The sequence below is a fragment of the Hyperolius riggenbachi genome, chromosome 3, assembly GCF_040937935.1.
Source record: "Hyperolius riggenbachi isolate aHypRig1 chromosome 3, aHypRig1.pri, whole genome shotgun sequence".
NCBI classification, from domain to species: Eukaryota; Metazoa; Chordata; class Amphibia; order Anura; family Hyperoliidae; genus Hyperolius; species Hyperolius riggenbachi.
In genome coordinates, this window is record NC_090648.1 from 424,576,918 (window position 1) to 424,599,549 (window position 22,632).

The following is a 22,632-nucleotide window of genomic DNA, read 5'->3' on the forward strand; positions in this document are numbered from 1 at the left end:
GGTAGCGAACACTCAACGATAAAGATTCATTAAGGAAGGCGCAGTTTGCATGTATATTGTATCAATGCGGCTTACTGCCCCTCAAATCTACAACAGCCCCTCTAAACAATACTGATTGTCACACTACCCTTACCCCTACGTCCTTTGTCACACCTCTCACAGCTTGCACATAGATTTTCCAGCATCCGCGACAAACTATATCCCAGCCAGCTGAGAGCAGGTTAACAAGAGAACTAGGGGATTTGCATATACACAAAAAAATCACTTGCCACTAAGAAACGTGATCTTCTATTTTCCACAACCGCTAATCTGCCATGATGGGATGTATGGCACGATTTTGGTGTGTTTGTGATTTTCAATGGGAAAAAACAGCCAGGAAAACATTTTAAGTCCAATCTCACAAAAAAGGAGCAGAAATAATGACAGCTATCAGGAAAAATCAAATCAGAAATGCAGCACACGAATGGAAACATCACTGCTTAGTTTCCAGCAATGCGCTGTGCCAATAGCCCAACTGCATCATGACCCAAGGTTAGTTCTCAGGAACTAACACTCGGGTTGGATAGGGTTAAAGGGAACCAGAGATGAAGCACCCTCATGTATTTTACCATATATATCAGTGGGAACATTAGAGAAAACACCTGCCCTGCTCTCTGTTTCATTATTTACTGTTCAGCCTGCTTCTAATCAGCCCTGATAAAATCCCAGACTGAGCATTCAGTCTGGCTTTGTTCAGGAATCTTTATAGCTGAGTCTGTCTTCTGTGCTGTCTTTTCAAGCCCAAGCCTGCCCCTCGTGGCTCTGCTCAGGAATAATTATAGCTGAATCATTATAGCAAAGCCAGACTGAATGCTCAGTCGGGGATTTTATCAGGGCTGATTAGAAGCAAGCTGTGCAGTGCAGAATGAAACAGAAAGCAAGGTAGGTGTTTTCTCTAATGTTCCCACTGATCTATATGGTAAAATACATGTGGGTGCTTCGTCTCTGGCTCACTTTAAGTGTGAGGGGAGGGAGAGTTAGTAAAAGGCAGGGCAGGGAGGGGCCAGAGCTAGAGGAAGGACAGGAAGCTAGGGGGCGCTGAACCGTAGGTACTCAGTACCTCCTTAGCTGGCAGTGAGAGCAAACATCCCACCCGCCCACACTTTAGTTTAAAGCGGAATATAACCCTGCATTTCAACTTTGCTCTAAAACTTTATTTACAGTATATTATATGCAACCAGCATTTTTTTTTTTTTACTAGACCAGCATTGGAAGGGTTACACAGTGCTTTAAAGTTCCTGGAGATTTCTGCAGACGCATCCGAAGCTGACATAGATACATTTTGTTTACATAAATGTATCTAAGTGTTGAATGTGACTCATCTCTCTGACTGAGAAGGAGTTGGAGGACAGCCAAAGAGTGTGTAACATTTCTCAATAGATACATATAACTAAATAGAATGTAACAATCTGAACTTCTGCATATCTCTCCATGGAACTTTAAACCTATGTGTTTAACCCTTCCAATGCTGGTCTCGTAAAAAAAAAAATGCTTTTTGCATATAATATGCTGTAAATAATGTTTTAGAGCAAAGTTGAAATGCAGGGTTATATTCCGCTTTAAATATAGTTACAATGGGAAGGGGGTTGGTGGTTTTTCGTTTTATAAGTAAGAGCCAAATGATTTGGCGCATTGGTCTGGGTGGTGGGAAACATATTTTCTGGTAGGGAGGTTAGATTTCCTAAATCCAGAGTTTGGTTTTGGCTGAGGATTTTTGGTAATTGACTCTTATTTCATTTCAGATGTCACAGCTTCGGCGGCTTTCCCCTTCTGCTACTAGAGGAGGCAAACAACGGGACCGAGGGTCAAAGTGGAAAATGGGGTTTGCACATTTATATGCAAAGTGGCTTGGTGGTATGGTTACTTACATCGTTGGTTGGCACAAGTTGGCATGTAAGCCCAGGAGACCCCCGAGTCTGGCTACGCGGCCGGGGGTCTGGTTTCATGCTTGAAGTGTTGTGGCAAGTTTTTGGGGGCTCCTCAGTTGCCACCAAGATAGCAGGAGGGGATGAAGAACATTGGGGATTTTATTGAATGTTTTTGCACTAATGTTTTGATGCACTTTGTTTCTGTTCATGTTTTATAAAGTTTTATTCTACTGTTGTGTGTTTAGCTGTGGCCAACAATAAAGTATCACTCCAAATAAAGACCTGGAGTGTTGAGTATTATTTCTTAGTGATAAGAAAGTGCAGCTAGAGTGTTGGTCAACAGTTATATAAAATAATAATAATAATAATTACATGTGGTGTAGCTGTTTGGGATTGTACGTGGATGGAGTTGGGTGGTAGTGTAGTATTAGGGGGTGGGTATGTAGGACGCTGCCGGGTCAAGTAGTAAACTGAGAACATAGCATTTTGCCTTTGTAACACACTTAGTGGAAAATAGCCCTTACTGTACTCAGGCAAAAAAGGATTATGATGAAATGGGGGCCTTGTCAAGATAGCAATTTATTCCACCCCGCTGATAGTCACCTACCTTTTTTTTAGAAAGATTTAGTTGGGGCTAGCTTCCACTAGCCCCCTAGACTTTCTCCAGGCCCTAGGCAACTGCCTAGGTTTGCCCTGTGGATGAAACTGCTCTGTATACAGGGACATGACCTGTTATACAAAACAATCTTTGCTTACCCTTTTGCGCTACACAAAACACGATATCTCTACAGTAACGTTTAGAGCAGGTATGTCAAACCAGTCCTACGAGGGCCGAGATCCTCATACATTTTTTATACAGCTCAAATGAACTGATGGGTCTGAATCAGGAAAGGTGCGGTCCATCAGGTAGAACACATTCCTCTCTTTCTCAGTCCATCCTAAACACTGGCATGAATCTGGCCCTCCAGGCCTGGAGTTCGACACTTGTGGCTTAGAGGATGTGTATATTCAGAGCAGAATGATTAGCCTTAAATGATTTTATATCATTCAAGAAAGTAAAAAAGTACATTAAGAGATTGTACAAAAATGTACAAAATAATGAACAAATAAATGAAATAGTCAAATGAAAGTACTTAGTCTTTTCTATCTGTCTATAGTTGAGTTATAACGGGGTTGCGTTTGTTAAGCTTCACCTACATGGTACAATTTTCTGTCAGATTTGATAAGAAATTGCATCGTGTGTAGGCGTCCAAATTGTTTCTGATCAATTTTGCGATAGATTTTGCATCGATAAGTGCCCAAAATCTATTACATAATCTATTGCAAATTTGCAAGCCGATCTGACCGGTTGGAAACTATCTAATAGATCCGTCTATCTGACGGAAAATTGTACCGTGCAGATGAGGCTTAAGGTCTGTTGGAAAATGGAGCACTAATATAAATTAATGTATTGGAATCCTGCAGTGTCCACGTCTTTCAAGATGGTAAATAGAAGACAAATCTGGCACAAGTTCCAATGGTATTATAGTCTCAGACCAGTAGGAGGGGGGGGGGGTTTCCAGATTGGAGGGGTAGGAATAAACCTCTCAACATGGACCAAAGCTTGTCAGTATTGAGCAAAATTTTTTGATATTTGAGTCATTTCAACTGACTTGGAATTACCAAATTTATTCCAATAAAATCACAGTCTACTCATTCTCAGCTTAGTGATGATATCAAACCCTAATATTATATCTCATTCAATAATATAGAATCAATACATGTTTGCTAAGATTCATATGTTAATCTTTCTTGGGTATTTTGGTCATCTTGCCCTAAAAATAAAGTATGAGTTGTCTTTCTCTCTAAATGTAACAGGAGGCGGGGATACCGCCGCGGCGGATAGCGGCATGGACGCCGTCTCCGCGTATCAGCCGGCGGCGGTCCCCGCCTCGCTATCCTACACAGGTCCTTCGGCCGCACACAGGGCACGCATTACGCGTGCGCGTGCCCGGCGGCGGGACCTTTATGCACCTAGACGGAGAGTCAGCTGACTTGCCGGTCAGCTGACTCCAGCTAGCTGTCGGATTGGCTGGGCAGCTGGGCGGCGCTGCAGAAGCGCTCCCAGCATATAATGAGCTATGTGTCAGTTGCTCCTCGTCTGCTGTCGTGAATACTTAGGTGTTAACGCTCAGACCTTAGCTCAGTTCCTAGGTGTTGATACCAAGGACGTCACACCTTAGTTTAGGATTGTATTGTATATTTACCTGTGTCTTGACTCTGGCTACCCCTGACTACTCTTTTCTCTTATCGATCTTGTACCTCTGCCTATCTGATTCAAAGTTGCCGACCCTGCCTGTTTACCGACTCTGAATCAGCCTTCCGTTCCTGTACTGCTGCCGCCTCTCTGTTGCCGAACCTCTGCTTGTCTGACCTTTCTCCCTCCAGTGGAACGTCTCCCACTGGTGGGCTATCTCTGAGGCTTGCCTCTGTGAGACGCTTGCCCTAGCAGATTGTTACTGCTAGAGGCTGAGACTCCTCTTTCAGTCTTTTAGAGGATCTCACATATGGGGTTCCCATTCAGAGGTAACCACACCTCTGAGGAATCGCTGTGTGCTGGACATTTCCACGATCTTGTGCTCTGACATTGTCATTATTGTTATCACTGTTTTAGGTGTCCAGAGGTTAGTCATACTTGTATTATTGGTGATTCTGAAGATCATCAATAATCAGGTATATATCTGTATTATTGGTGATACTGCAGATCACCAATAATCAGATTCTCCCTGTGTGTTGACACTAGGGTTGCCACCTTTTGATTGAAAAAATACCGGCTCTGGGGTGTGGCCTAGAGGTGTGGCCTAAAAGTGGGAGGAGTCTGTTACGACCTTTTTTTTTTCAAAAATAGTACAAGAAACATGCATATTTACAGAAATAGTTGAAAGTGGACCTGAACTCTTGCACAGGACAGAAGGAAAACAGAGAAACACACCCTGTATGTATTTAGAGAGTTTAGTCTAATTCCCCCTCATCTGTGACTAAGCATAAGTTGTAATTTGATCCCTCAGCTGTGTCCGTGGACTGCCACTGCAGAGCGGTAATTGGTAAACAAAGGATGTTACTAATATGCCTGCTTCCATGAAAGCAGGAAGTAGACACACTGCCGATTTATTGCAGAGTTTGTATCAGCTGGGACAAAGAAATGTATTTTCTTTAAAGGTTATCATGCTGCTACATATCTTTTAGAGCAGAGAGGAGGTCTGAGTTTAGTTCCGCTTTAGAGAATACCTGTAAGCGAGGGGGAAGCCTCTGGATCCTGATGAGGCTTCCCTCATCCTCCTCAGCATCGGGGATTCAGTGCTGGCAGTCCCAGAAAAAAAAAAGTGGTGAAACAGCGGAGCCTGATCATGACCACTATACGCAGCAGAGCGTACCTCTTCAGGCTCAGCTATTCCCGCCAGAGCCTGAGGGAAAGCCGCCACTGCACCTGCGCGCACCGCAGACAAGCAGAAACAGCTGAGCCTGATCAGGAGCACTATACGCAGCAGAGCGTACCTCTTCAGGCTCAGCTATTCCCGCCAGAGCCTGAGGGAAAGCCGCCACTGCACCTGCGCGCACCGCAGACAAGCAGAAACAGCTGAGCCTGATCAGGAGCACTATACGCAGCAGAGCGTACCTCTTCAGGCTCAGCTATTCCCGCCAGAGCCTGAGGGAAAGCCGCCACTGCACCTGAGCGCACCGCAGACAAGTGGACCTTTAGGGCCGCCAGTGCTGGATTCCCTCTGCTGAGCAGGATGTTCTCATTAGGATCCAGAAGCTTCCCCCTCCCGAACTAAGTACCCACAGGTGCACTTTTCTCCCTACAGGTACACTTTCAAGGTGCCCACTAATGATTTCATTCCACGGCTGATCAATCATATCCAATGACACCGTATTGATTGGAAACATCGGAGTGCCCATTAACGACCGAATTACTGGCAGCCAAGTCGATCAGTTTATTGGAATCAAATTGTTTTTCGGATTGATCTCTGAACTGGCTAGCAGGAATCCCGCCCTTAATGGGCATGACTGATCATTTGTGATTACCGCAGAAACGATTGATTGGCTGTAGAATTGTATCATTAATGGGCACCTTAAGAGTCTGGAAGAGAGGATAGGGGCTGATGGAGGGTTGGGAGAGAAAGAGAAAAGAGGAGATAGAGACAGTGAATGTGTGAGTGACTGAGTGTGAGAGTGTGTGAGTGACTGAGTGTGAGAGTGTGTGAGTGACTGAGTGTGAGAGTGTGTGAGTGACAGAGAGAGTGTGTGAGTGACAGAGAGAGTGTGTGAGTGACAGAGAGTGTGTGAGTGACAGAGAGTGACTGAGTGTGAGAGTGTGTGAGTGACTGAGTGTGAGAGTGTGTGAGTGACAGAGAGAGTGTGTGAGTGACAGAGAGAGTGTGTGAGTGACAGAGAGTGTGTGAGTGACAGAGAGTGACTGAGTGTGAGAGTGTGTGAGTGACTGAGTGTGAGAGTGTGTGAGTGACTGAGTGTGAGTGTGTGAGTGACTGAGAGAGTGTGTGAGTGACTGAGAGTGTGTGAGTGACAGAGAGTGTGTGAGTGACAGAGAGTGTGTGAGTGACTGAGAGTGTGTGAGTGACTGAGAGTGTGTGTGAGTGACTGAGAGTGTGTGTGAGTGACTGAGAGTGTGTGTGAGTGACTGAGAGTGTGTGTGAGTGACTGAGAGAGTGTGTGAGTGACTGAGAGAGTGTGTGAGTGACTGAGAGTGTGTGAGTGACTGAGAGTGCGTGAGTGACTGAGAGTGTGTGAGTGACTGAGAGTGTGTGAGTGACTGAGAGTGTGTGAGTGACAGAGAGAGTGTGTGAGTGAGAGTGACAGAGAGTGTGAGAGAGTGTGTGAGTGACTGAGAGAGTGTGTGTACCTGTTTGCTTCCACAGCACTTCAGCAGCTGAGCCTCTGCTTGCTCCCACCAGGACCCAGCACTGTGTAAAGATTGGCTGGGCAGCTTCTCTCCAGGAACTGCCAGATCTGGGGGGATGGGGGCTCTCCACTGCACACTGACTGGTCTCTCAGTCACAGGCTGTCTCTGTGTGAGGTAGGGAGAGAGATCCAAAGCTTCACACAAAAATAAAGAGCCGCTATATGGTACCATATTGTAATAGTCTAGGAGTTTGACACAAAGTAAGTAGGGGCATTCCCACGATGGCAGTAAGGTCAGACGCACCTGAGTTCCGTTCAGCATATCCTGCTGTATCTACCCTCCTGACTTCTGCTCTCCCTCCAGACTCTCATTACACAGCCCCAGCATCTGGCTGCAGCCTCCTGAGCAGTGACAGTGAAGATATGTGACTTCTCCCCTGCACACGTGCGCCACCGATCGTTACACTAAAATATACGTAGGCAGGAGTTCCCTAGCCTCGCATTGGTCATCAAAAGGCTCAGTGCCATGTCATGTGGGATTCCAGGAAGTCCCCTGGAAGCGATCCTTTTGAACCTTCTCTCACTGGAGTGTTAATTGCGTTTGCAATGCTTATTTGTTTGTGTGTACCTGGCTTCCTTTAAACAACTGTAAAGGCCTGACAGATCTCTCACTTTCTTTCAATGTGAGGCCTGACAGATCTCTCATCTTTTTTCAGTCTCTAAACCCGATCTTATACCACGCGCTTCACCTATACAACAAGCCCCCATCTGAACAGTAGGCAGCCAAGTAGCACCTACCCGACTACGGTTACCCTGCAGGACTTTGGCATGCAAACTATAGAGACTGAAGCCAAGAAGACAATAGTACTTCCAAACAAAACAGACATAATCAGACAGCACCAAATTGTGAGACGTAAGCGAATCCAGTAACAATCCGAGGTCATACACCGTAGAACAGAATATCTCAGTACAAGGGAGTAGGCAAAGGTATGGTCAAATACAATCCACGGTCAGTCCAGGCAGCAATCCAGACCTCTAAATGACAGTGACCCCGGAGCACATTGCTCTTCTCCTTACCCTTCTCACTGTAAGCTGCTCCTTCATGAGCCATGTATCATTCCTGCTCACCTACAACCACAGCAACAGACATATACCATAGGTTTACATCATTATTGTTTCTAACTGTGAGTGTGGATTGGAGGAGTGAGGAGTCTCAGTAGATAGCTTTCTGTAATCAGTTACCTGTATAAGAGATAGGTCCAGTTTAGTTTTGTGATTCACTTTGAGGAGCACACAGAAAGTTTTGTGTTATTTAAAATTATAATGTTTCTGGTTATCACTTCAAAGACACCAATGATGGTTTTTGACATTTTTTGGTCTGAAGCAAGCCTTAAAATGCCCCCCCCCCCCCCGATCCCCCCCTCCACTCCCCATCTTAGGCTGGTTTCACTCTGCCAACCAGCGTTATGGGAGCACTGCTATAGTGATGGTCAAGTAGATGCAAATAACTTTGAGTTGATGCAAATATATGCAAAATTTTATAGCTTAAAAATCAACCAATCAAATCCTGCTTAGGTAAAATTCGATTGGTTATTTTTCAAGCTTCATAAATTTGCATAAACATTTTCATAGATGTGCATCAACTCGAAGTTATTTGCATCTACTTGACCATCACTACACTGTGGTGCAATGATCACACTGCACTGCAAAGCTTCTGGGATTACCCATGCCAATGTCAGTGCCATCCAGCTGTACTGAAACCCAAATACAGGCTCCCCATGGTAGCTTGCAGTGGCGTTGTACAGAGTCAAGTGTTCCATTGCAACTGTAATTGTTCCAACTGCAACTGAGAATTTTATACATTGCCCTTAGCCCACCGTCATAAAGGACTTTTAAAGACTGGTTCTCACCTATCTGAAGCGCTAGACCCCTGCCTGTATCCACTTCAGTTTGCGACTATGGCAAACAGCCATCATCATCAGTCTGGCATTCATCACAGAACATCTTCACAGGCATTTGTGCCAGGATTGTCTTCCTAGACTGCAGTTCAACACTATTTGCCCGAGCATTCTGCATGGCAACCTTGTACAACTCGATGTTGACTCCTCACTATGCACATGGATCAAGGACTTCCTCACTAACAGAAACAGGCACCCTTCCACACTTCACCCGGTCTCCATTGGAGGCACTAAGGTCACCAGGGTACTAAGCTTTCGGTTCCTAGGTACTACCATCACAAACTACTTGAGATGGGGGGTGAACACCATTAACACCCCAAAAAAGCTCAGCAAAAGTTGTTCCTCCTGACACAGTGAGAATGTTTGGTATAATGTGGGAGCTTCTGACCAGCTTCTACACTGTCACTATTAAATCTGTCCTCTGCTCCTCGGTCATTGTCTGGTACGCAGGTGCAACTGCAAGCGACAGGCTCACATTTCAAAGAGTAATCATCCTGCAGAGAGGATCATTGGGTCGCCCGTGCCACAGCTGGACTTCCTCTACACATTGAGACTGAGGTTTAGGGCCAACAGAATAATGTGCGACCCTTCCCACCCGGGCAGTAGGTTCTTCAACCTGCTTCCCTCATGCCGCCGCTACATAAACATGCCCACTAAAACCTCCAGGCACAGGAACACATTCTTTCTCCAAGCAGTCCTCCTCCTAAACTCACTCCTCCTCCCCCAGCACTATATGTACAATAATTGCATTCAGTGGCGTAGCAATAGGGGGTTGCAGAGGTAGCGACCGCATCAGGGCCCTTGGGCCAGAAGGGCCCCTTGGAGCCCTTCCTAAACCAAAGTATAAGCTGCTTATTGGTCTTATGGTGGTAATAATCACTTCTATAGATGCTTTCAATAGTAGTAATCATTAACAAACTGTTCTCTATCCCCTTTTTTGCACCTCTAATACCGTAGATTACCTTGGCAGGTTTTGTTGCACTGTATCAAGTGTTATGTATAGAGAGCTTGGGGGGGGGGGGGGGGTAATGTAAAACTCACACCGGGGCCCACAGCTGCATAGCTACGCCACTGATTGCATTATACAGACCACCAAGACCGGCTCTCCAAGGACAGCCGTTGTGTGAGAGGGGTGTAATGAGTGAGAAAATGTTTTATTAATGATAAGCACTATTGAAGGCATATTAAGGTGATTATTACCACTACAGCACCAAACAGGAGCTAATGCAGTAAGGGCCTCTCAGGTCCAGGAGCCCTGGTGCAATGCTAACCTCTGCACCCCCTATCGCTGCACTACTGCAGCCTTTTATTCCAGAGATGCTCTTTTGCAAATCATTCAGGACACATCAGAAATATAAGGGGAATATTACAACGAGGTCTGAACAGCCAGCTCTGCTGTCTCAGACAAGAATGGAAACTAGTTAAGGCTTTTTTATTCCAGAAGAATGATCCTACTAATAATCCCCCTGCACATCTCGACAGATAAAGTGACAATCCGAAAATACCTGCCCGGGGTGGAAGATTTCAACACCTGATTGATAAATTCCAGCCGTCCTCTGTCAGGTGGGAGGAATCTCATCTGAAAGCAGCAAAACACATCGATCAGAAAATAATTCCGTGCTACAATTATCTGCAGCAGCAGGCTGGATGCAGCCCGGGGCGGCCGGGGCACGGCAGGAAGCGGAGATCTCGCCTTTCCACTCCTCTCCCTGTTTCAGATATTCTGTGGGCTCCCTGTAATTTCATATTTCATTGAGAGGGAGGAAAAACAAATCGGTCACAACACAAATAATGAGGTGTTTCAGCACGACATCTAAATAATTTCCTGTGCTTTATTTACCCGTATAAGTAAGAAAACCTTCTGTCTAATCTCCCTCGGGAATATCAGAAAATTATGCCTTTCATGGATCATTTCATCTAAACTATAACTTGGGTATAAAGCAAAATGGTAATATTGGCAAAAAGGCCTGTCAAAAGTCTAATGATGATCTGAAAATCTATTCTGGGAATTTTTTTTTTAAACTAAACTTCCCCCACTCAACCTAAGGATGTGTTCCCCAAACTCCATGGCCAGATATGGAGATCCTGAACTTCAGAGGGTACCTGACCATCCACATGGACAGCTACAATCTCCCTGGCGGATCAGTGAATAATGGCGCACAGCGCCTATGCATAAAAATGGCGCCGCATTAAAAAGATACGCTTATCGCTATTTATCGTTAGTACTGCATAATAATGGCGCACAGGGAAAAAAGAAGAAAACCGGCACACAGTAACGTTATTTATCAATAGTGGCACACACTAATGTTATTTATCAATAGTGCTGTTAATTTGCCAAACAGCAGACGTTATTGCCCACAGTAACGTTATTTATCAATAGCGCCCTACATAAGCCAAACTGCAGACGTTATTTAACTGCAAAACGGTGAATGGATTTAATGTAACACTGTCAAGGTTAGGGTTAGGCACCACTGGGGGGGGTTTAGGGGTTAGGGATAGGTACAGAGAGGGTTCTGTGTGTTAACGCTAAATAGCAATAAGGCTTTAACGTTAAATAACAATAAGGCTTTAACGTTAAATAGCGATAAGCAGCAAACGGATTAGCGGCAACACCGTGCACCATTATTCGCAGGCGCCATTTTCAGATGGATCCCTCCCTGGCCACCCTGGTTTGGATTATTCTCTCCCAGTGCTGCCTCCTCACACATCACAGAAACCCCTGTGTCAATTCAACAATGCCGTGTCCCAACCAAATCATGCACAGTGCCACCTTGCTTTGCTGAACATAGCTGCAAAACATGCTGTCTCCATTTTATGAGGGTTGTAATCTTGGTTTTATATTTTACACTTGCTTTCAGTCGCTAAATGCTTATTTTCTGCCTCTAAACTCCTTTGAGTAGAAGGGTTTGGTTCTACTGGTCCATAGTATGTTCAAACAGTCAAGCTACTGTATATGGTCACCTTCCACAAATCAACAAGTCAAGGGTGAAAGAGCTAATTTTCTCACAACTGCTAAAATGTGGGGGAAGGTATGTGTGGAATTGTCTTTGTGAGGGAAGCTCACTTACAGCTTTTGTCTGCAAAATATTTCATGAGTAGGCTTTTGCTTGTTGAAGTAAGTAGATTATCTCTACTAATATTGTAAATTCTTATTATTGTGTATTTATTTAGGTCTTACATGTTCTGCAGAAATTTACAGAGTCTAAAATCTTGTCACTTAATGTCCCACAGAGCTCACAATCTTATCATTGCCAAAGTGTAGCCTGCCATACACTGGCATATGGCCATCCAACATACCAAAAGATAGATCCCGCTCTGATCAGATGTCAATATATTACTGCCACAGTCTACACATAGATTTTAATAAACATCAAAGTACTGCCATAACTGCCTTTCCTCCAGAGCCAGTGACAGGCACTGAGAACTCCCCATGATACAGTATATTTCTCCCCCATGGTCTCTGCAGAGATGTGGTGGTGGAGAACACTAACCTGTCCGGATGCTACGCTCTCTTCTGTGTTCTTCTGTCATCTCCTGGTGCCCATTCTCCTGGTGGTGTTAGGTGAGTACATACATGTCTAAGGGGTTACAGAGAACGGTCACTCAGGCCCAGTGCACACCAAAACTGCTAGCAGATCCTCAAAATGCTAGCGGTTTTTGGAGCAGATTTCAGAGCGATTCTAGGCATGTCTAGAGACGTTTTCTAAACATGCCTAGCGGTTTTGGGAGCGTTTTTGTGTAGCAGATTACTAATATTGTTCCAGTAAAAGCTGTTACTGAACAGCTTCTGTAACAAAAACGAATGGAAAACCGCTCTGATGCAGCGTTTTCCAGAGTGATTTGTGTTTTTCCTATACTTTACATTGAGGCAGAAACGCTTCTGCAAACCGCAAACGTGCAGCAAGAGGCACGTTTGCGGTTTGCTAAAAACCTCAAACCGCTGGTGTGCACCATCCCATTGAAATACATTAGCCAAGCGTTTTCACAGGCGGATGCGGTTGGTGGATCACTGCTAAAACCGCTCGGTATGCACTGGGCCTCACTGGGAGATGACGCAAGCACACAGGAGAGAGCAAGCCAAACGGACAGCGGAATGTGCTACTGCCACTACTCTGCAGGGGCCCCGAGGGAGAAGTAATAGCTGTGAGAGACCTGGGGGCCGGTCAACGGCTATAGGCCCCAGGCATAGATATAATTGTGCCCCTGTCCCTTTTCAACCACAAATTTACCGTCCAGCCTGATGTGTGATTTCAACTGATTTTGGCCGCAACTCAACCGAAATTACAGTCAAGCGGTCAGATTGAGCATCGATATTTAGCAAATTTGATCACAGGGATCGAATATGCCAGGGAAAAATTGGATAGCGTATGGGCACCTTTAGCCCTCTGCTAGTGACAGTGTGTGGGATACAAAGGTGTCATGTATTTTTCTTTCGATAAAGGAGAATCTTCACAGATATTTTTTTCTGATTTAATCCTGAACATCCAATGTGTTATATTGACTCAGAGGAAAAAAATGTCACCGCTATTCATAAATGAATTTAAAGGGCTGTCAAGAAAGATTTTTAAAATTCTGGTAAGCTCACACAACAGCCATTTATATCCCGTGTCAGTACAAAGAACAAATATTTGACATGTGCTGGATGCTTTTAAGCGATATGGTATGGAAGAGTGTCAGTGCCCCCTGGATAGTGCAGCGATGGAGGAGGGGGCATCTAGGATGGTAGCCATGTGGAAAAGCAATATAGATCCTGTCACAGTCAGGGGCGTAACTAGAAATGTCTGGGCCCCCCTGCAAAACTTTTGGATGGGGCCCCTCCGGAAGCAGGAAGTTTGGGTGCCACCATAACTGCTCATAGTATTATACATAGAAATTTCGGTACCTGCTATTTGAAGTTTGGGGTTTATGTAAACTGTGGCTACAATCTATAACCAATTACAGCAACTAACATTTTTAGTTGTTTGCGGCAGGGAGGACGGTTAAGGTTAGGCTTCAGGAAGGAGGGTTTTTACAGTTAGGTGGGGGGAGGAGGGTGGTTAGACAGGGAGAGTTCTCTGTGAGAGTAGGGTTAGGTTTAGCTGCAGTAATATAATGGCAACGTTAACGACCTTCTCAGCTGAGTTTTATCTATCGTGTGTACAGGGCAAAAGACAGCCACATGACGGAGGGACAGAGGTGGGGTAGTGATACAGTGAGGGATAGAAAGCCACATGACGAGAGGAGGTGACAGAGAGGGAGAGATAGTGACATTGTGGATGGCGAATAAGGATGAGCGTTTGAATTTGGAACAGCGTTCTGAATGCTTCGATTTTGATTCTTTACATATTTGGACAGCGGCGGGGGAAATTTAACTCACCCTTAGTTAGTGCTGCCGCATCCTGCTGCACTACACATTGCGTTCCAGCTCTCTGACACTTCCTCCTTTAGGCTGTGATTGAGGAAGAATCAGAGAGCTGCCTAGAACTAAACATGGAGCGCTGGGGGCAGAGGTGGCAAAAAGGGTGTATTAAATCCCCTCACCGCAGTCCAAATATGTAAACATTCAGATTTGAAGCATTCAGAACAGTGTTCCAAATTCAAACGCTCATCCTTAGTAATGAAATTGACAGGACAGAGAAAACAGCCATGGGGATGGACCACACTAAAAAGAAACACAGGGAGAGGGAGAAAGCCACACAGAAACACAGAGAGACATGTCAGGGGAGTGAGAGATGCAAGAGTCAAACATGCAGAAACATCAGCTTTGTGAATGGGGAGACAGAAAACTAACAGGCAAGTTGCAGGAAGCCATAAAGTAGTACAACTGCATTGAAATTCCTCAAAAATACCTCAAACATTCCCTTTGCTGCTGGTGGGGGGAGGAGAAAGAGCACCCACTCTGGACGGCTTAAATTGCCTTCAGCCGGGTGTGTGTGAAGCAAACAGCGGCAGTGCAGGAGAAGATAGCATCGAGAAAGGTCAGAGGTGAGCAGAGTGATCTGCAGGGGTCACTCATTTGCATACTCACTGCTCGCAGCACTCCCGTGGCTTTGTCTGTCTGCTATAAGCACACAGTATGTGCAGCTGATGCCAAGTTCAGAGCCCGGCTGTAATAAACCCTTCCTTTCCTCACTGGTATATGTTGAGCAGCAGCACGAATTCCCCACACATGTCGGCACTTCAGCTCTGCACTGCGTCACTACTCACACCTTCCGGCTTGTCCTGCCATCCACCCTCGCTGCTGTCAGCAGTCAGGCACTACTATACTAGTAAGAAGCCGGCACAGACGGGCCCCCCATGAGCTCCGGGCCCCACTGCAGTCGCAGATGCTGCAGGGGCTATAGTTACGCCCCTGGTCACAGGGCCCCTAGTGGCCGGACCGCACAATGCCTTCCAATCGGTTTCAGCTCACAAACCATGCAATCTGTGGTCGCAATCGGTGCGCAGAAACTGCTGGGAATTTGGCAGCAGACCGACTAGAAGGGAGCCTGTGAGTTACGGTAATACAAATTACACACTATTTCAGGGTATAACTGCCACCACCTCTGTTACCATGGGACAGAGGAGCCCACTGACTGGCTGACTCTAGGCCTGCAAATAGAAAACGGTTAAACACACTCTATTTTATCTAGCTATCAACAATAGTAGCGACTCTTCAGAAGCCAGGGTTCAGTTTTGTGTTGCTGAATAATAGGTGTAGCCAAACAAATAAATGCCATTAGTGTCGTTTATTAAAAATGCAATATAAATAATTAATATATACAGAAAATCATTAAATTCAACAATTATAGAGACAAATAATAGCACAGTATGAAATAAAAATGGAATAAAAGACTTAAGTTTGTGGAAATATGTCCTTTCTGGGAAAATCTGAGCACATGGAAAATATCCTTTGTTTCAGTTCAGGAAAATGGCCGCCAGCCACGTGCTCCTCTGGCTGGCTTGATCAGGTGATGGTACACAGGGGAGGACTGCCCATCCTTGTAAGCATCCTGGTTTTATGGAAGCTAGTTTTGGGGTGGGACCAAGCCCGCCCCTCTGGTTGAAAAACCAATCACAGTTCAAGTCCTTGGAGAGAGATTTAGGTTTAAACTCATAAAACGCTGTAACTCAAAACCGATAAATGCCACATTTGTGCTGATAACAGATTAATACACAGTGGGTTTGGGGAATCATACAGAGACCAAGAATCCTGAGTCTAGCTCAAGTGGTTGCACCAAAATTAATAATTCTGCTTAGGAATGGGCTACAAACTCCCACAATCTCTTAAAAGGTGCACAATTTCAACTGTGTTATTTTAGTAGAGATAGTCAGTGGCATTCTGCTACAATCTTACCCAAAAATGATTGGCTGTATTTTCACTTTGGGCTGCCCATATGACAATGTCCTGCTGTGTTGCTGCCTTTCTGTCTATGGGACTGCAGTTTTTGAATAGGCCCCCTGCTGTGGCTTTTCCTGACTATTCCTGTGTATGCTGTTGTTCACAGGTAACTGTGATGAGGTAATTACCTGGTCAGAGTTGTGTCAGGTATGTGTGAACTGTCTTCTTTTGATCAAGTTAATTTAAACCAACATGTCTTCCCTGGTCAGCAAACAGACTTCAGGAAAAGAAAAAATGTCATTCTGATCGCTGCAAGGACTGCGCAAATCTAACTGGGAAGCGATCAAAAAATCGACTGCGTGAATCTTCCCGATTCGCAGGCGTTTCTCACGGCTGTTCCGTGACAGATCAGTTGTCAGAAACAATGAAAAACTTTTATTACCATAAACAGGGGCACCGCTATGCATTTAGGGCAAAACAGTCGTTTTTTTTTTCTGAAAGCGCATCCATAGAATTCAATTTGCATCAAAGGAAAAAAATGCTTCAAAGTCTCAATAACAGTTTGGTCCCAAGATACCCCAACACATGAAAAGACTGTCACCTGATTCATTAGCTAGCAATACTTGAAAGCCCCACTCCAAATCAAACAAAACTTCTGTGCCTTGCAGGTGGTGCTAGAGGGGTTTAACCATGCAACAGCCACTCCAAATCAACCCTCTGCACTCCACTATTCTCTTACCTAACACAGCTATCTCTGCATAAAAAACAGGGACTTCTATGTAAATAGTCCTGTGTTAAAACAGGGATTCTAAAGGTGGACATACAACTAGCAGTTTGGGCGGCCAATCGACCAAGTGACAGATCTCTCTGATCAGAGAGGTCTGTTGGCTGGAGTAATGTAGGAAAAACCATGTAGAGCTGAATCTTTTAGAGTTAAGATATACTGTATTGTGAGAAGAATATCTCTTGCTGCTTGCTATTTGGTGTCTTCCTCTCCCTTGTGTGCCTCCCAGGAAATCACATGTGGGGAGATAGAAACACAGGGGGGTCCCTTAGTGCAAAGCAAAACTCTTAATCTCTCACAATAAACATCCACGATAGGTAACAGGTATCAACACTTACAGCAATAGGTCCTAACACCAATTAGGACCCTCTGGCAAGTTCACATCCCACTTCCATGACAAGAATGATGTCCGCTCTCTGCCTGACCGGTTTTGGCTCTTGCCATTGTCAGGGATGCTGTTAGGACCTGCTGATGTAAGTGTCAATACCTGTTACCTATTGTGAATGTTTATTGTGATGTTTCTGTCTTCCCACATGTGATTTTCTGGGAGGCAAAGAAGGGAGGGGTAGACACTGAATAGCAAGCAGCAAGAGATATTCTTCTCACCATATACGGTATGTTGCCTATAAAAGAGTCAATGCTAGAGGTTTTTCTACATTACTGTGACTATTCTTGGAATAAAAGTCTCCTGTGAGCAGCTGGTCTGTATACCTGTATATCGATAGGCACGGTAGTACCACCATGCGCCATTCACACTTTGCTTGACAGAGATCTGTTGGCCGCCCTAAACCACAGGCTGACTCCCGATCGACTTCAGCATGAAATCTTTAGTAAATGGGCCTTGTAACACTGCCTTGCTGTCACATCACTCCTGGCCACTGTACCACTAATGTTTATGTCAAACGATATCTGTGAGTCAGGTTCTAAGGCACCAAACTTTTTTAATGCCTATGCCTGTCTGCAATGCATACAGTGCCAGATGACTTCAGTTTATCTTGTTATTTACAAATATTTAACATTCATATGAATCATTTTGTACCTAATCATGCATGATAATTAAAGGATATGCATGAAATCACCTCTCCAGAAATTAATGCATGATTCATGACAGCTCTTCCTTGCCTTTCAATCATGACTTACCAACTAACTTAAAGGAAACTTAAAGAAAACCAGAGACAAAGCACCCTCATGTATTTTCCCATATATATAAATGGGGACATGATAGTAAACACCTACTCTGCTCTTTGTTTCTTTCTTCACTGCTAAAGGTAGCCATACACTTATAGATTTGCAGCAGATTTGACCATCAGATAGATTTCTGTCAGATGCCTGTCAAGTCGAATCTGACAGGAATCTATCTGATGTGTGCCACACACTAGGAACAGATTACCAATAGATTTCAGAATGAAATCTATTGGAAATCTATCTAAATGCATTATTGGACCATTAGATCCAATGCAACTCTATGGGCCATCGATCTGCTGCCAGCAGCAGATCAACCTTGATCTTCCATACTTTCAGATAGATCAAATACATCGAAATCGGCCACAAATCCATCGATCGATAGATTTCAAAGATTCTTTAGAATCGATTGATCGATGCCGGAAATTGACCAGTGTATGGGCCCCTTTAGACTGCCTGTTATCAGCTCTGATAAGAACCCTCGAATGAGCATTCAGTCTAGCATTGCAGGGAATGATTATAGCTGAGTCAGTCTACTGTGATGTCTTTTCAAGGCAGAGCCCGCCCCCTCCTGGCTCAGCTTTCCTGCTAGGAGGATACAGTCAGTCTAAGCAGTGAAGAATGAAACAAAGAGCAGAGTAGGTGTTTTCTGTCTTGGTCCCATTGATATATATGGGAAAATACATAAGGGTGCTACGTCTCTGGTTCTCTTAAAAGTGAAATAAAGGTGCCCAGTTTACTTACCTGGGGCTTCTTCCAGTCCTCTGCAGTCCTTCTGGTCCCTCACACTCGTTCCGCTGTGCTCCAATCAGCAGCTGTGCTCCCCCCCCCAAAAAAGCTGCATGCACGGCCCCAGACCATGTACCCTCTGATCCCATGGACGAGAGCGTTCTGTGCTCCCACAGTTTATAAAAATTAAATACTGCTCATGTGGCAAATGTAGATGGGAGCACAATAGGGCTACGTATGAGCAACAGCCTGCGACTGGTTCAGTTGGCCAGCTTTCAGAAGGGCACTGCTGCTGAACAGAGCACAGCAGAACAACTGCGAGAGACCAGAAGGATTACAGTGGGCTGGAAGAAGACCCAGGTAAGTTAAACTGCCCAGATTTATTTCACTTCAGGTACCGTTTAAGAGCTGCCTGAAGTTGGCTTTCACTGATAACACACAGGTGAGCTTTGCATTTGTATACAAAAAAAAATTCAGCTTGTTTTTTTTTTTTTATTCCTGATGGTTACCTGTAACCTCCAATTACCTATAGGATGAGAGAGGACTGGAGCCCAATGTTGCAGTACGGTATAATGAGTTGAGTTGGTACATGTAAAAGTATAAGAAATATTAGTGGCATAGCCTAGGAGCTCTGGGCCCCAGTGCAAGTTTTACATTGTGCCCCTCAAGTGCTCTATACATGACAATTGATATGGAGCTCCAAAATCCGCAGCTGCAGTGCCATAGAGGTGTACGCTGGGGAGGAGAACAGTCTATTAATGGTTACAACCATTCAAAGCACATATAGAGGAGAACATTACCAGCATAGCACCAATAAAAATATAATAAAGCAGTTGAAGGAGGACCCCTAGTGGGCCACTCTGGTCCAGGGGCCCCAGTGTGGTCAATACCTCTGTACCCCCTATTGCTACGCCTGGTTTTCCAGGTCTGTTGAAGCAGATGCTGGTTGATCGCTCTATTCGGATAGTAGCGAGTATAGCAGGATCCTTGTGACTGTAAACCCCAAAGGGTATGGACTATGCTAAAACACTGGTGGAGGTGCCCTTGATGATAGACAACAACTAAAGCTACTACTACGAAGAAGCACAGCTGTCTATAGCGTATCACCATCTCCAGTCCTATGTATAGCAGTCTCAAATAAGTAGCATGTTATACTTGTGAACTGACTCCTCCGGACGCAAGAGCACAGCTCCGGACGCACGAGCACAGCAGTGCTTGGTCTTCTTTTTCTATGGGTCTGTGTAAACACATGATATTGGCCAACTCACGTTATAACTTTGCCAAGTCCAAACTCGAGTGGGCCACTAAAGAATATGGCTCAAAGAAGAGGAGGGGCACCTAACTCTACTGTGGTCCAAGTATATGCATCTCCCTTGCATTCAAAAGCGGTATTCCACTACCATACCAATATCACGCCTGGCCCTAGCAAAGCATACAGCTTACACGTTATGCATGTGACACACACACACCCTGGTCCAATGGAGTTTTAGTAATGAAGGGGCATGGGTTTAGATTAGATTAGCACCTTCACCCTGGTTAAGGAGTACAGGGGTCTGCTCCATATGCCGTATCGTATTCCAGGATTTATTTGTATTTTTGTTGATTCCCAACCTGATCTTCTCTCTTCCCAATAAAAGAAGGGAATCCTCCCCTCTGAAAAGCTCCAGCAACACTCCTTTTCTCTAGCAGAATACTGGCTGGTGACTGATTTGCAGGTTCTTCTATTCTCCCTCTCTTGTGCTACATCATGGGAGGCATTGCAGAAGAGAGGGTGACTAACAGGCACAGCCATGCCTTCTTACTATAGGGATGAGAAGTAGCTTAGCAATTAAAGACACAAACTCTCCATCAGTGCATGACTCGGGAGGATGAACACCACACCACACTCAGTCAGCCACTGTAATGTTTGGAACTACCTTCAGTAGAGTGGAACCTGAAACTGAAGAGGCCATATAAAGTCACTGCAGGACTTTCACAGGAGTCACAAGGGCATATATATCATTGAAAATGGAGAAGGGGTGTGGGGGGAAGAATTTAAAGAATACTGCCTATCTGCTGTGTTGGAAATAAAAAAACAAGTTTTCTTTTCAGGGATGAAAGGAGTGTCCCTCCCCTCCCCCATCCTAAAATTCTGCTTTAATAACATCAGTTCAGTCTTCATTTACTAACTAAAAAAATCAGGTATTTGCATGCAACCGCACAGCCACTAATTTAGTAACCTTTCAGCAGCATGATATGCCGCGGGTTAGGGTTGCCAACTCTCACCACCTATTAGCAGGCAATTTATGACAAAATTCCACAGCTACAGCACATGGAAGATTTCTAAACCTTTTGCGCTATCAGCCGTGACAGAAAGCCATATACATATGATAAATGCCTATTATCTTTCCCCTTTCGTCGGAACGATGCAATGTCGCAGTATTATATGGTATAATGTCCTATTATCAAAAGTTGCCTTGACCAAACGTCTCGTAATTAAAATTGCAGCGAAAAGAGATGTATTTCTCTGTTTAGTACCTGGCTTTATTCTACAACTTCCTGTGTGATCAGCCTACCTCGGTGAAGGCTCATTACTTTCAGCAACCGTTATGAAGACCAAATGAAAGCGATATCGCTGGAAGGGAATTTGGATATTTTTAACTGCTTAATGGGGCAATGAGCTGGGAACTGAATGTCTCACAGAAATCAGAGAGTATGGGAGAAGGTTATACCGTGTAGCGTTTACTGCTTCTATAGCTAGATGTTGGGGGTGTGTAGAGAAACCATTTTTATGTTCATCTGATTTTACAGTATAACATGGTTTATTGTATAGTTTTGTTTTATAGGAACTGTCCTTAGCTGTCCTTTTAAAGTGAAACGCCGCTAAATAATTGCTTCAAACGTAAATCAGCAGAGTTTTCACAGATGAACAATATAAACACATTTATTTCCATTTTCAGTTATTGTCCAGCTGTGCATGTTCAGGACTAGTGTTGTGCGTTACAAGTAGCTACGGGTACGAAGCTATTTGTAATAGAAATTTAAATTAGATAGCACTGCCCGTTAACTTCCCTATGCCACCGCCTCTAGCCGATGCGTTCCACCAGCGATCTACGAAACTCCACTACTTCCTTCTTCAAAACCGTAAGAAGGAAGTAGTGGAATTACGTGGAACGCGGTGGGAATACATCGGCTATAGGCAGCGGCATAGGTAAGTTAAACCCCCTTTTGCTGCAGGCAGTGCTATCTAATTTTAATTTCAATTATGACTGAGTAGCTAGGAATGAGGGCTGAGGAAAAAAGGTACAGAAATGTAACCTATAATGTAAGTGAGAAGTGAGAAAGAGTATCATATGTAAGTAAAACTCCTGCCCTTGTGCCGGGACAAGACCTGCTACCACCCATGGCACAGATGCCAAAGTGCACCCCCTTACCATGTTACAATCGGCAGTTTGTCACTTGCGCTCTGTATGCACTGTTGTGACTACCCTCCCATGCCCTCATATATAAACAATAATTGCGAAAGTGTACCACTTGTAAATGAACACATTAACCACTTGAGGACCTAGGGCTTTCTACACCTTAAAGGGAACCAGAGATGAACGATTCACACAAAATAAACATATCAGTTGATAGCTTGTAAAGAATAAATGCTCTACCCGATAATTTCGCCACTCTGGTGTGCCTTTTTGAGTGCTTTTTATCCATTATTGCTCCAGGAAATATCCAATATGGCCGCCGGCTCATATTCCTTCTGTTTCCAGGTTATGAGGTGTTCTGGATGTGCTGTCTAGGCTATATGAGACTATAGACAAGAAGGGCTGCTGTAGGCTTTCATCTGTGTGCTTTCAACTTCATATTCTGGTATGCTTTGTGGCTGCCTGTAGGAAGTGT

At 44.5% G+C, this 22,632-nt stretch overlaps 1 protein-coding gene across 4 annotated transcripts in view; it reads right to left on the minus strand.

The window, feature by feature from the left end:
* The window catches only part of LOC137564137 (intestine-specific homeobox-like), a 974,377-nt gene that overhangs the window by 333,196 nt on the left and 618,549 nt on the right, over positions 1-22,632 (minus strand). Inside the window, exon 1 of one of the 4 annotated variants that reach the window (XM_068277568.1) lies at positions 14,593-14,662. The exons of 2 other annotated variants lie outside the window; for them this stretch is intronic. The gene's annotated coding sequence lies outside the window, so the exon portion shown is untranslated. Of the gene's footprint in view, positions 1-10,269; positions 10,306-14,592; positions 14,663-22,632 lie in introns of those variants that run through there. One more of the 4 variants, XM_068277570.1, reaches the window with a different exon arrangement.